This window comes from Solea senegalensis, linkage group LG16 (genome assembly GCF_019176455.1).
Source record: "Solea senegalensis isolate Sse05_10M linkage group LG16, IFAPA_SoseM_1, whole genome shotgun sequence".
Classification (NCBI taxonomy): domain Eukaryota; kingdom Metazoa; phylum Chordata; class Actinopteri; order Pleuronectiformes; family Soleidae; genus Solea; species Solea senegalensis.
The window spans coordinates 5,444,361-5,459,567 of record NC_058036.1 but is presented as its reverse complement, the minus strand read 5'-3'; the positions used below and the strand labels follow the sequence as shown (position 1 = coordinate 5,459,567).

Below are 15,207 nucleotides of genomic sequence, written 5' to 3'. Positions count from 1 at the left end.
AATGTCGTGATGAAAATTAAATGAGAGAATTGATATCACTTTTACCTCTTTACAGCAAATATGTAGCCGAGCTTTAACAGTGGATGAGGAAAACAGCTAGCATGCTAGGTAGCTATGGAAAAAAAAGTATTTTTAGCCTCAATTTAATTTCTATCAAAGGTAGTATAGCCTGTTTCAAAGAGCTATTGTCTTTTGTCAAGTGTAACACTGGCTCGTGCAAGCTGTATCTTTGTTTTATGCTACGTTAAGATAAGCTAGGCTAATGAACTACTCTCTTCTTGATTAGCATACTTAGCATTGTGTAAATCTGGACAAGGAAATGAAAACCTGTTCTTTCAGAATGACAGTGTTGCTTTCAAAAGGCGTAACTGCAAAGCTACGTTAGAACTTGGAAAGGTTTTAAAATGTCCTCAGTTTTTAAAGCTCTTGGTGATCTAGGGTTTGGTGTATTACAGAGTCTGCATGGTCAATGGTAAAGTCAGCCGTGTTAACACCTGCTCATAAAAGCTGAGGCTCATGAATACAAAAGCAGTGTTAGTCCTTGTGAGCACTATAGCACACTGACTGATTAACAGAGAATGTCCTGCAGGGCTGTGAGGGCCTGAAAATGTGGATTAAGTTGAGCTGTTGCAGCCAGATCTCACCTTTCTGATGACCTTTGCCCCTGGGAAATGGGAAAACTGGTCGCCACGGCGTTCAGGTAAAGTTACATCTCAGTTTTTTTTGTAGTATGTGAGCAAACTAATCATGAAAGCTAATCATGAAAACAGTGCACTGCTGATACACACGTGCACAATGTGTCCAAGCTTATTATGGATGATGTGAATGCGTGTGACTGTGAATGTGGCTGCGGGAATTAGTTTGTTGTACCATCAGGCCTTTTGCCAGTTTTTCGTGCTGAATACATAAATCAAAGGAGCAGTAATTTTCTCAAATGCTGCATTTGGATGCGTGTTTGATTTGTTTTTCTGCTTTGTTCCTCATTTGACCCTCGCTGCATTTGTCACTGCCTGTGTTTAAAGTAGTGTTTTATTTCACAAAGCCCCAAAGAAAGGAAATTAATCAACCCTAGATCAGGCAATTTATACTTCTAGGCTGAGTTTTTTTGTTTGTTTGTGTTGTTCTGTATGAAACAACACTAATATTTATAACAACTTATTTGTTACAGAAGAAACGGGGGAAAGGTTTTGGTTGTCATGGTCTTTTACCCAGCAGGAAAATGGCTTTGATGAATGATAACGGCACCATCCATGGATGAGTGTGTGCTTACATATCATTACATATCATTGGAGGACAAAATGGTCAAGCAGAGATGGGGAAGAAGTGGGTGCTTGTCAGTGCAAATCTACCTGGCTACTGTTTCTCGGGCCATTCGGAGGGTGTCCTACCTCTCCTTTGTTAACTGACCTCTAACCTTTCTGTCAGTTCTCCTTGCCTTGATGGTGGGTTAGGGTTTCATGGGGCCGACCTGGGCAGGAACAGGTGTACGCTGCCAGGTTCGCTGCAGGAGGGTGGACGACAGGACAGAGTGACGGGCAGGCGAATGAAGGGAAGCACAGAAAAGAGACTGTGTAAAAGAACCCTCTGGTTGTGAAACTTGAGCTGACGTAAAGTTAAAACAGTCCATGACCATATTATTCTATTCACCTCTAAGCACCTGAGCCCCTGAGGCTTTGTGTGATATGTGTGTGTTGCATGCCTGTGTGTCTGCTCAGCAGCGCGTGCACTCCAGAGAGGCTGGGAGGAGATGAGAGACGAGACGGGAGAATACAGGGAGACTCCAGGCTGAGCCGTCCCCTCGTCTCCTCCCTGCATGCAGTGTGACTTTTGCTTTATGGCATGTGGCTGTATTAAACCACGGAGCAATAATCTGGTGTCAAGTGGTGCAGAGACCACAGACATCAGTCATAGTGCTACCGCGCTGTACTGTATCTGCGAGCCTCAGCAGCGTGCAGCTGCTCACTGCCACTTTACCTCTTCGAGTCTTCACAGCTTCATTCAGTCACTCTTTCAGCAGCTGTCAGGCACATTTTGACGTGCCAAATTTATTTTGTATTTGCATCTCATTATGTTCTTTTACTATCAGATCTGGGTATTGAATTTCAAGTTTTTTTACATTAAGTCTTTGCTCCATGTAGCAAAGATTATTGAAAATAAAGCTGGCACTAAATGACATATTGAATTATAATCTTTTTTTTATTAAAGAGCTGGACATTTAGATCTCTTTTAGACTGATTGTGTTTAAATAACATGTCACATTTGAGACTTTTAGCAGTGTTTGTTAAATAAAAATGGGATTATAATAAAACATGGTCATATGTCTTGAAGGAACACATGCAAAAATATGTTGATATTGCCAAACTCGGATATCATACGGGCACTCATATGGCACACAGAAATCACTGGTGGATCGTTTTACTCTTCAAATTTGACTTGGAATAAGAGATTTTTTCCCTAATTTTCTTCAATGTCATTTCCAGCCTTTATATCCTTCTGTGAGCCGCACAGTGTAGCTACAGTCCTTTATATGCTGTCCTTGGAACAACAGCGTCAGCAGTTACAGTGTAAATAGTTTCTCACTCACTCACTACCGCCTCCAGGTTTTCACAGCTGGTCCTGCATTTCACGAAAGTTTCACTGGCCAAAAGACTTTTTTTCCCCCTCTAACCTTTTACAGGCGACTCTGTAACAATGGCCACATCTTCACAATGCTTGCTCCTGTTTAATTTTACATCTTTAATTTGGTGAGCTGCAAGTGAATTGACCCCAATTGCTGCCGCTCAGTCCGCTATTTATCGTAACTGTGAGGGTAAATTGCTATGAGACAGAGTGCAGGAAATGGGTTCAGGGTGCGCAGACGCGAGGGGCTGATAGAAACTGAGCTGCGAGAAGACCGATGCCCATGCATTTGTTGGCTTCCATTTTTTAAGGAGTGTGAGGAAAGACTGCAATTCCTTGCGTCCGCACTGCTCTTACGGCTGCACAGAGGCACGGACCCACAGTGGGCAAGATTAAACAGGAGCTCTCGGGCAAATGCAAGCACACACACCCCTGTGCATAAACAGGCACGTGCATACAGGTGAACTCATGCTTCACCCCGAACACATCCACACTTACACCTGAATGTGTCCTATTCTGGCCATCTGGTGCAGCTATGCACAACTGAAGTATAATGTACGTCTACAGAGAGCCACCCAGATGTTCCCTCAATTATCTGTCGTGTTGAGCCGAGCTTCTCAGAGCCGCTGAAACCTGGGTATTTATTCTGCCTCTGTCGTTCAAAGAGGTCTAATATACAAATCAGCCCACTGTCCATAATAACAGTGATTGAGTTGAGGTGTTCAGTCAAACAGTTAGACACCTTTGAGACCAAAGGCATCATTATGTTATACTGAGCTGATGTGAAAGTGAAGCTTTGGCCACACGTCACACTGAGTGTCTTTGTGGGCCTGAAGAAGCCACAACATTAGGATTTTAAAAAATGTAGACCTTTCATGAACAGTAATCACATCTTTATTTCCTCAAGCTTTTGGAAATATTCCACATTCAAGAGAAAGACGAGAAGATTGATACCAGACTGAGAAGTCTAAATGTGGAGTTGGAACTACAGTCAGCTCCTGACATGGATATGGAATTTCCATATCACTTATCTCAAACCAGGTTTGAGATGTTTTGAACACTTGTGATGGTTTATTATTGGTCTCATTTTAGTTAAGGGTCTCAATATGTGTGCAAAGTGTCCTAAGCTAACATTTTTCCTACCATAGTGGTGCTGCTGATACTCTCATCTACACCAACTCTTGGCAGGAGAGATCACTGATTTATTTCCCATGGCAGCTAGCATTGCATTGAGTTGAGTGTGAGTCATTATGAACTATAGTGAAATAGCATTGCCTGTTAAATCTCTCAAAACTGATGGTGTGGTTTTGTTAGATTAGAGGGCACTTTGTCAGAGCTCTTTGAAATATAGCACCAGGTAATGCTGAGATTTGGACAACACCTGTGTTCTTTAGCTGTTTTACCGCTTTTGTGTTTGAAGAGTGATTGCCATGCATGTCTGAATGGGTTTGCTGCTGTTTGGCGAAGGATCACGGGTTACAATGAGCCAGACTGAAATGAAACAATGGATCTGCGGTTCGAGGCTGACAGGACCATGTGTTACGGCACAGCACAGGTCTGCAGAGCATGAGAACCGCACAACAAAGGCAGAAATGTCAGCATGCAAACAACATTAATACAACAAGAAATGCAACCAGAGCAAATGAATCAGTTTGACTTGTTAATTTAGACTGAGCTCTCTTTCTCTGGGCTTGGCTCCGTATGTCATTGTGAAGTGAGATGTGCATGATCCGAGCAGACTGCAGTTCATTATTGAATCTGATTCAGGGTGTTGGGGGGGAAAAACGTAATTGTTGAGATAAATTTTTCAAGATGCTAGGGGACGTCGCTGAGTTGGAGGTAATCTCCGACTGGCTTCATAAAACGTGTTCAATTGACAGCAGGCCTTGTGGTAGCAGACAAATCACCCGGCTTATAGCAATGTGCTGAAAGAGAATGCCAGCGCTGTGTATCTTTGCCAAGATGGATATGCAGACAGCAAACTCCGGGCTGTTTGGGCGTGGCTCCCTTGCTCATAGCAAACAGCAGATATGTAGAGTTCAGCTTGGACTTGACATTGTCTTGTTTGTTTTCCTTTTTGGCAGATGTAAACGGAGCTCGTACCTCTCACCTGCCACTTCTGAACACTGCCAGTGTTTGGCTTCTTTGGCAATATTTACCCTCAGAGAGTGCATTCAGCTGGGCCCATATGTTAGACGAGCCTGTATATAAAATCTTTTATATTTACTATGAATAACTATTGTCACATTGCGAGGCGCTTTTGAGATTATGAGGTAAGGCTGAAATTCATGTTTCTTAATATAAGCAAGATGTTTCTGTACGTTGTGAAGTAATTCAATTTAATAGGTTAATGATTTATTGTTGTTTCACAAATAAATCTTCAAATCACTCTCACTCTTTTTATAGGACTGTAAATGCTGTCCACACGCTCTGACCAGACGTATATTTATACACGAGTGGCTAAATATGCTCTCCACTAGCTAATTGTTTATTCTGTCCATGTGTTGTTTGGTGCAGCTGGTCAGGGAGCGTACAGCGCGTATTAAAGCCATTTGTATTTCCTAAAATGTGTAACATTTGCAATATTGAACGAAGGGCAGGACACCAAGTCAAGGGTGAGTGCAGGTAAAAAAAAAATCCAACTGAAATGTAGCAGTGCAGGTTCAGAAAACAAAGGAATATATATAATAGAATATAAAAGAAACAAGGAACAGGTGTGTCTGATACAACACATGTGACGGCAATTGAACAAACAAGAAACTTCAGGAAGTTTAGGAGATCAAACACAAGACTGCGTTACAGTAAGTCCAAGAAAATACATAATACACAGGGATGGAATCACAAAATATGAGACCAATAAATGTAACTGAGACAAAAACAAAATCCAAACAATATCAAAACGTCACTTAGAAATTCTCTGTATATGCACAAGCAACTCTTTAAATGAAACAGTATTCAGTTGTAGTCTTTAATTCACTAAAATAAGACAAGTGATAGATACTTAATTAACAGTATTCCACTGTCGCAAGTGGTGAGAACTACTAAAACAGGTGTTACTGTCTTTTCTGCAATTACAAATTTATTATTTTCTTAAAACTGAAATCTGTCTGTTAGTCCCAGAGGAGTCTCTCGCGGGCCAACAGTCGTAAAACTGTGGTTGCGGTGCACAGCTGCTGTGCGAGTGCACTGCTGCTGTGCGAGTGCACTGCTGTGCTTTCATGTCATATTTCTATATATGTGTCTCTGGGTGACAGTATGCGTGCATCTCTGTGTGATTCTATTTGTGTTTGTGTTCTAGTATATGGATTGTGATGGGTTGTGTTGTGATTGGTAGATGGGTTGCGTTAACTCGTCTTACTGGGGCTCCCCAGCTGTGTGTTGGGCTATTTTTTATCGTCAGGAGCTCATTCAGATACGTATATAGTGCTCCATAAATCTTGGTGCAGTGAGAAAATGCCAGTCAAAGTTCACGCCGCTCATGTTCATTTCATGCTTGAGTGTCCAGCTCGGCGAGCGAGGATGAGTGTGTGTGTATTGATGATGTGTGAATGTGCGTGTAAGTACTGTAGGAAAAGAAAGAGATGAAGCACATTCCGAGTCCCTCCATCCTTTCTACTTTGCCGTAGAAGTCATCCATCTTTCTGAACTTAACTGCTACCAATTTATGATTGCATTATTATAGTCAGTGTTTTATCTTCATTCCAGCACACAGGCCTAGTGGTGGTCTGGTTAATGGAGAAGGTGATGGAGAAGGTGACTGGCCAGTGCCATTACTATGGTGGGCTGTGCTTGAGGGTGAATATAATGAAAATACAAGATCTCTTTAGCTCCGATTGTAGCCCTGCTGACATGTCATGTGCTCATATAAGGATCCAACGTGTCTGATTACACTACTAAACTACACTTCCTGTACAGTATACCGAAAAGTAAATACAGTATGTGAAATGTGCTCCTGCTGACACGGGGAGCTCAAGGAAAGAAGAGGAGAGTGTGTTTTTGTGCCCACCTTCCTTTGATTATTGAGTGATTTCACTTAGCAATTTGCCTGCTGACATTTCAAAGGAAATAGCAGCGCAATGCATTCTACAAAACTGCTGCGAAGTTGCTTTTATTACCATGGAAAAGTGTGTATCTGAATTTCTCTATAAGCGCAACACTGGAAAGGTCAACCTCAGCTGTATGGATTTTCATGATGGATTTTCAGCAGAAAAAGTCAATCACAACACGAGCAGCAGTGGTGCTTATCTATGACTGTTTTTTCCCCCCTCAACAAACTGGATTACTCTTATAACTTTTGTAATTTTTGGGCAAATGTTTGGTTAGCTTCCATAGCTTGTTTATTTTTCACTTTCCTATTGACTTCTGTGAAAACTTGGATGTGTTTCAATCCTATCTTCGCTGGAAAAGCTTATAAACCCTGACAGCTTCCCTTTTTATTTTTGTTACATCCCAGGATTTTTGTAGATTAGCAGATACGAGTGGGAGAGATGAAAACAGAACAGGCAGCGTAACCGCTTCAACTCACTTCCTGTGAAGAGTTGATAAAAATGGGTCTTGAACTTATACGGACAGCATGAAAATCCACCGTTATTTGAACAAATTGACATTAATGTCCACATCTGCACGCTTGCATTAAACACACATATGTTGGAGGTCACACAGGTGCTCATAATGACATTTATATTCAGATCAGCAGAAATTTGAAATTTGGACTTGTCATTACTCCCAGTGGACGAGGTAAACCTTCCCCTGTTTCTCGCTCATGAACCGTCTCCCATTAATAGATCCGTCCTTTATGCTTCCCCACTTGTTACTGCCGCTCTTTTTTATGATGTCACCCTCTCTTGCTGAAGAGCTCTGGGCTGTTTTATCTCCTTCATGTGTGTCGGGCACTTAAACTTAAACCTCTCTGTTTATGAGTCCCAAACTGCCTCTCCATCCTCTGCGTTTGCTCCTCCGTATCAGCTCAGCGTCGCCCTATAAAAGCTGAACCAACCTCGCTGTTCCGGGGGAACTTACTGTTGGGCCTCACAGTGCAGACCCCCAGCTAAGCGCCCGACTCCCATGCTGTGTGCGAGAAAGCCTGTGGGAGAGCGAGCGAGCGTGTGTGTGTGTATGTCTCGTTTGTGTCTTTGCTGCATTATCACTGAGGCTTTTTAGTTTTCTGTAATGTCAACACCAGTCTCTCTCACTCTAATTGCTACTGTCTGGCATAATTAACTGTGGTTAGATTGCCTTGACATTTCACTTTCATTTAGAGCAACTTTCAGTTTGTTGTTTTCTCAGGAATTGTCATCATGAGCGTAGTATGTTGTAGCGATCCGACTGCTCGGTGTTTGCCGCGGGCCGCTTGGCAGCAGTCCACGGGTGCTTCTCGCAGATTGTGGTCTTTGTTGTTTACTGCTCTAAATTTATGCATCAAACAAAAACATTGCTGGAATGCCTGTGAACGTGTCTGTGCAACACGACAACACAAAACAGCCTCAGATGCCCGCTGAGAAGGAGGGAAGCTCTCGGAGAGCACACCTGTGTCTTTGGCCTTGGTGAATTCCTGCATAGCTTTAGTGGATGCAACTGCTGTGTTCAGTCCTGTGGCCCTCTGCTATGTCCAGCTCACCCCCCTCCCAACGTCCCCTTAAGAACTCATACTTCAACAGCTATTGCAAGTCCAGACAGCCGCCAGCTGTAAAACAATTTTGTAATCAAGCTTAAATGTGTGGGTTTTATTTACGCACAATGTTTTATTGGTGATGACAGCTTTGGTTTGACGTTGGAGCAACACATTGGGTTCCAGGGGCGGCCGTAGACCTCTAGATGGAGTTCAGTTGTGCAGAAATAATTCACAGGATCAGGATACAGCCATACTGCTCTGTTTTAGTTTAAAAATGTTTAAACTTTGCTCGGGGTACGCCTGTCGTCCATAAAACAGAGAAGTTTGAAAACTTGATTTTGTTTGAAAAGCTCCTGAGCCTGGTATTGATTGGGCAAAAAACGTTTGGAAACGATGACGCAGGTTTACCCGTTTTCACTTCCTGATTGGTGGCTTTGAGCTGTCAGTTGATTGTCAGTTGTGAGAGATGAAAAAAACTCAGTTGAAACGCTTAATTTCTGTTTCAATTTTACCTCGTCTGAATGGTCATGTGGTATAAATTTTAGGTAGGGCTGAACGATTTTGAATAAATATCTAATTTCGATCATTTTGACAGGAATTGCAATTGTGATATGATTCACGATTCATTTCTCATTTTTATTCAAAAAACCTATTTAAAATGATTAGTGTGTTATATTTATGCTACATTCATTCTGTGGAATAAGATGTGTACAGGTCAAGACAATAATTAAGCTAAAATTATATTTTGACACGATTTGAAAATTGCAGTAGGCTGTATTGCAATTTTGACAAAATTGTTCAGCCCTATTTTTTGGCACATCAGAATGAATGTGAGATCCTTTTTTATCGGAAAATGCTGTTTTAAAATGAAAATGGACTAAAAATGAATGTCTCTCGATGTCCCTGACACCTCTTTCTGACCCAAAACACATTTCTGTAAAGGATTTCTTTCTTGCTATCCATGTCTTTATATGAGCATATCTGCACAATAATGTTTTCACCCCGCTCAACAGTCATGTCCACGTCCATGTAGCGAGACATTGACCCCTCCTCACCATTCTGTCCATCCGCTGACCTCTGAGCCTCCTATCGGGCCCACGCTGGGTGTTGATGCTTTCATCTCTTTGTGAGCGAGAGGCTGTTTTGGCTGCTGTGTCAAACGGAGGGGAGAAACTGGGGCACACTTGAACTCCCACAGAAGCACATTTGAACTGGATTTGAACTGTCCGACTTTATAGATGATTTATTTGAGTGTTTGTCCGTGTCTTTTTGTGCATTTTTTTCTCTGCCTCTTAAACACAGTCTCAGAAATGCTTGCAAATACATACAGGCGGCGTTGTTTTCAGTTTCTGTCTGATGTTGTTACCCTCACTAGAAGGCAATTCTCAAAGCGACTCTTGCTTGAGTTGTGGCGTTACAGAGGGTGCTGTAAAAAGCCCTACAGTAGCCTCCCTTCATCCCATGCTGGGTGTTTATGCTTTCATCTCTTTGTGTGAGAGAGGCTGTTTTGAACTGTAGTGTCCAATAGAGGGGTGAAATTGGGGCACACTTGAAAACCCAAAGAAGCACATTTGAACTAGATGACTGCTGTGTGTCTGATTTCTGTGTCTCTCCATCTCTTCTATTGCTTTTCTCTGCCTCCGAAACCCACTTATAAGCGTGTTTACTCACAACAAACCTGGCGTCTGTTTTTGCCTGAGCTTTGTTGCCACACCAGAGTGCAGTGAAGTGTTTCCTGCTCAAGTTGTTGAGTTATAGTGGGTGCTGTAAAAAAAACAAAACTCTACAGTAGCCATTGAAAGTCATGGTGGCGCTGTGGGGATGGAGAGCTTGAGGCTCGAACAATGCTTAATTAGCTCATAAACAAAGGCCAGTGGGGGAATCACAGAGGGCAATCAAAGTGTCCCATTCCTTTGAGCTTCTCTCACCATCAACAAAGCCTCTCTAATAGCCCCCGTCACTCCACTTGTTGTGTCTCACCGCAGTGTGCTTCCTGACGACATAAAAGGCTCACATTCCAAAAAAAGGGCCTCGAACGAGAGACTCTACCCCGTCCACACCTCCCTTGGCCTTCAAAGTGACCCCTCCTCCCTCAAAATAGATATTGACATTGCTCCTCCGTTCACCTCCACCATCTCTGTTTGGGTCCCCATGGTGACCACCGCTGCTTTCATCTCTTCCCATTTAGCCTTGTGTCCGTGACTTTCATGGTCTATTTTATTGCACTCCTTTGTGTGGCGCTGTGCTGGCACGCTGCTGGGAGCCTGTGAGGATATGCTCGTCACACAGAAGACGGTGCCAGGAGCTGGAGATGTTGTTCAAGTCTGGCACGAAGACAGGTGTGTATGCAACGCTGTATGCGAGAGTGTGTCAGGTGGTACACAGAGTGTATGCCAGCGTGACACCGTGGCCTGATGTGTGTGTTTGTACTGGACAGTTGGTGTGTTTTTTTTTTTAAAACGTTTGGACATGAGGCCCTCTAAAGAAAACAGACATCCTTTGCCACATGAAGGCAGCCCGGCAACAGGTCGGAGGCAATCTCTGCTTGTTTGCACGACTGTGTTATCATCTCCTGTTTCCTGTCAAAACAGGAAAAGACAGGGGCGAAAATGGAGGCTAGGAAAGTGCTGCCTTCATGTGTGTTGGCTGGAGGTCCAGCTCCGCCTGATAGGGACCCTCCCAGCCAGGAAAAACAGGGCCGTTTAGGGCGTAACCCACAGCGGGATTCTGCATGGTGTTATTTTTATCACTTTCACAAAGCACAGCAAGGGATGCTTTTCCCAGCTGTTGACACAGCTCTGGGTCATTTTTGTCTCCAAAACAGTGCAGCAGAAGAGAGTGGGAGACGTTCCATCTGCTTGCATCCCATTGGCTGGCAGCGTCACATGACTGTAGTCTCTGTTTAGGAAGGGAAATCCTTTTGACATTTTGTTAATCATGAAAGTGAGACACTTCTTTTCTTTGGATGATCTCTCGACCTCCATCACAATACCTTTTCCGTCAGGCTGGAGTTGTCATGTGCTTTTATCTATCCATCACACTTAGTTAATTCACACACACACACACACACACACACACACACACACACACACACACACAGACAGACAGACATGGTAAATGCTCTTTTATGGTGGTGCAATTTGTGAGTACATTCCAGACAGTAGTCAGCTATCAGCGTGGTTCAGGTGGTGGATTCCTGCTGATGGCACGGCAGGTAAAAGCCCCAGCATCTGCTGTGATATGGCTAAATGAGAGGGCACGGAGAGGCACGCTGCACAAACAGCTGATTACTGAGTCAGCTAATTGTTGACTGGGTGAAAAATGTCTGGTCAGGCTCAGTGAGTTACTCTATAAAACTGAGCGTTGCTTCTGTGGAATTCCAGGAGTTTGATAGGCACTCGCACAAGGAAGATATTGTGTTACGATTGTGCCAAGCGCAGAAGCAGCCATTCAGTGAACACTGTAACGTTTACTTAAACTGAGATTTGATTATCACTGAACATAAGAGCAGAGACAGGTAAATATCAGCAATAGCCCTGCCAGCACGTAACGCTGAACTGGCAGCAGTGGCTCATTCCTTTATCCGTGACCCAGATTAAGATGTAGCGCGTGGGGGCGATGTCATCAGAGGAGAGGTCAGAGTTCATTTGTCTTTTCTGACAGAATTTCAGGTGGTGTTCCAGTGCTGTGGCAGAAGGCCACACTGATGCTGACCTCCATGAGTTGCGCAATTAGTTACCCTTTGACCCCGCGGTCCCACAATCAACATTGAGCGTGGTACGGGGCATGCTTCTGCATCCCCAGACCCTCTTAGATATCGTTCTATGTATGTATGCGTGTGTGTGTGGGGCTTGAAAAAAACACCCACATCTTGGTTCAGATGAGCACAACAAAGACAACTGGAGCATGCATGTAAATGTACACTCCCCAGCTTAACGATGGCGTATATGTGACTGCTTCCCATTGTGCACTCATAAATATATAAAAGATCCATTTATTCTGCATCAGTCTGCTGTAGACTGCACAGCTCTTGACTCCTTTAGTGAATATTGCTGTTTAACTGCTCTTTAATGTGTGTTTCTCATGCTCTTAAGTGCAGCTGAAGCACATCGCTGACGGATTAAGCAGACATACAGAGTCAGATGAATGCAATCATATCCTTGAGCCAAAAGTGAAAACACCCAATCAAGCGTTTTAGTTTCACTTTATTTGACACGTTCTGTCTTTGCCTTGGCTCCGACAATGGAATTCAGCTGTGAAATGTGCGGCTTCCTTCACTTTCCCTCACGAAATGCACGCCTCTCTCCGACTCAGCGCTGCCGGAGCTCTGCCATGTTGTGGCATTTCATACGAGCAGACTGTGGGACCGAGTCAAATGTGGGATGACGTACCCTTGTAAAGAACCCCAGACAGACACGGATCCTCAGCTGAGTATATTGATTGTTGATTACACAACTGCAGCATGGTCTGATCACTCTATGTTTCGAGGTGGTCGAGGTGGACTGCCCAAAGACCTAAATATGTAAAAGCTTTCACACCTCTCTCTATTGATGTCTTGTGTACAAATCACTGGAAGTGGTTGAAAACAAAGCGAAAATAAATAATGTTTAGGTGCAAAGCTCTATGCACACATTATACATTAATATAGAGCTGGGAATTGAGATTTGATTGCACGTAGTTAATTAAGATGTATTTCATGGAGCCAATAACTTGTGACTGGATCACATATAAGTCAGTGGTTTGCTACAGCTGTTGTCTCCATGACCAGATTTTATAATGACACACGATAATACCTGTCACTATTGTAGCAGGTGAAAAGACAATATACTGTATACACGCAGTAAAAGTGAATTTTATTTTGGTCAAAACAATCAAGCTTTTTAGCTCAACCTGTGTTTATCACTTCATTCAAATATTAAGTGAAATTGTTGGAGGAGCTTTGTGTCGAGTGCCCCGAGGCCACCGCGCCATTGTTCCTGAAAGACAAAGTGGTGAAATGTGCATGTGAGAAAATGTTGATAAGCATAAGCATTTTCCAGGACAGTGAATGAAAATCCTCAGACTCAGTAAGTGGATTATCATGCGCTATTCTCCACCAAGACAGAAGTTCAGCTTCCTTCCTTATCTGACTGAGATTCAACTGAATGTGTCTAGACATTTCAATTAGCAAGAAAAAAAAAATAACCAACATATTGTGGATACTGGTTATCTCTGTGTGATTGTCTTTCAGTAGGCTCATCTGCTTTCAATGTGTACTTCTCATAAACAGACAACTGTTTTCCATTAATGCAACGCTCCCTTGCTAAAAGCCCTAGGTTGATGTTTAAATGTCTATTATTAGTGATAATTGTGTTCTCTGAGAAGTCATTGGCATGGTAATGACATTTTTCATGATAAATTAGTACCACCCCCCCTTCCCCACTCTTTTCTCTCTGCTGTACCTACACGAGGCTGCTGCACCGGCCTGATTCCTCCACTCGCAACTCTGCCGCTCCATTGTTCTGTCGACACGCAGCAGCTTTGTGCGACACAAAGCGTGTCACTCTCGGAGATAATGCTCTGCAGACTGGGAAGTGGATGGGACAGGCAGACTCCGCTCAGCTCACATCTGCTCGGGATGATTTGTGCTGCAGCCTGTGAACATACTATGGAAGTCAAAATGGGGGGGGGAGCTAACCTTTAGCTTGCTCTATAGTCCCTGAAGTTTTGTGATGCTAATCATGTAGCCTGTTGCTCACATATCCACCATGGCACCTGATATGTGACATCTGCCGAATGCAAAAGTGCCGTGCTCAATAACCACTTACTGTGTCTCATTATGCACCTTCTCCTCACTCGCACTCTAAACCTATAGAGTCACTGCAGAAAAAGAGAAAGAGAGAGACTCCAGCTGCAACAAAAAAAACCCAGAAAACTTGAATATTTATCTATATGGCAGCTCGCCAGTATAATTACTGCACTGTTCATTTGAAGGGAAAAGTGGAGAGAATAATTGCTGTAGGATACTTGATATTTCCTCTTGTCATCACTTTCCTACCACTTTATTTTTTATGACTGGGAGTCTTTTTTGCACTAGCACGTGTCCAGCATGAACTATTGACCGACAATCACAAAATGAGGCAAATATGGTCCTTGTAGGGCCATATATTAAAGGTCAAGTGTGTCATAATGTGGGAGGGTGTTTGGCATATGTGTTTGTATATGTGTAATTGCTTTAAAATAAAATGTATTTTGCAGCCTCAGAATAAGACCTTTTTATGTGCCTTGGCGAAGGGCTGAGCTTAATGGAGTTTCTCCAGCAGCCCGTATAGACGAACCAGTCACAGTGTGGCTTTTGTGTTTTGAAGTGGAAGCCTGCTACACAAACTGAGAAGAATGACACCCTTTTTGGTATGTGATTGCCACTGTAGTTCCCTAACATGCTTGGGAAAAGGGAGGGAGGGGAAAGCAAAGGAGTCCTTTGTTTGTTCCAATCTGCAATATTACCATTAGGTGTCACACACTGGACTTTATAAAGCTGCAGCGCAGCAGCAATGCATCACAAACAGTTTACGCGCTGATCTAAAAATGATGATTTCTAATCATGTTGTAGATGTATAGACTGAGATTATTTTCCTACTCGTTGATCTAGGGGATGGTGATGCCACATGCAATTACCTCTGTTTGAGCTTGAGTAACTTCCTCTTTGTTAATTAAAAAAACATGTGTACACATGCATGTCACACTTTGCCTTCCATGTAGGCTGAGGGAGTCCTGCGATGGAGAATAGCTGCAGCAGTTTGTTTTCTCTGTAAATAAAGTGCAGGGAACATGGAGTCTCTCAGTCAAAAGGGGAAAAAAAATCCTCCCTCAGAATTAAGTACACTGAATGCAGTGCTCTCAGTGTGACAGTTCAGACAGAAGAGAAGCAGGTGGCTGAAATCACTGAGCATAGGCCAAAAAAAGGGTTTGAATACCAGTAAAGTAGTGACTATTGT

General features: G+C 43.1%; 1 protein-coding gene across 3 annotated transcripts in view; it reads left to right on the top strand.

Moving 5' to 3' along the window:
* The window catches only part of kif26ab (kinesin family member 26Ab), a 68,715-nt gene that overhangs the window by 5,524 nt on the left and 47,984 nt on the right, over positions 1-15,207 (top strand). The window contains exon 1 of one of the 3 annotated variants that reach the window (XM_044047545.1): positions 10,552-10,569. The exons of the other annotated variants lie outside the window; for them this stretch is intronic. The gene's annotated coding sequence lies outside the window, so the exon portion shown is untranslated. Of the gene's footprint in view, positions 1-10,551; positions 10,570-15,207 lie in introns of those variants that run through there. 3 annotated transcript variants of the gene reach the window in all.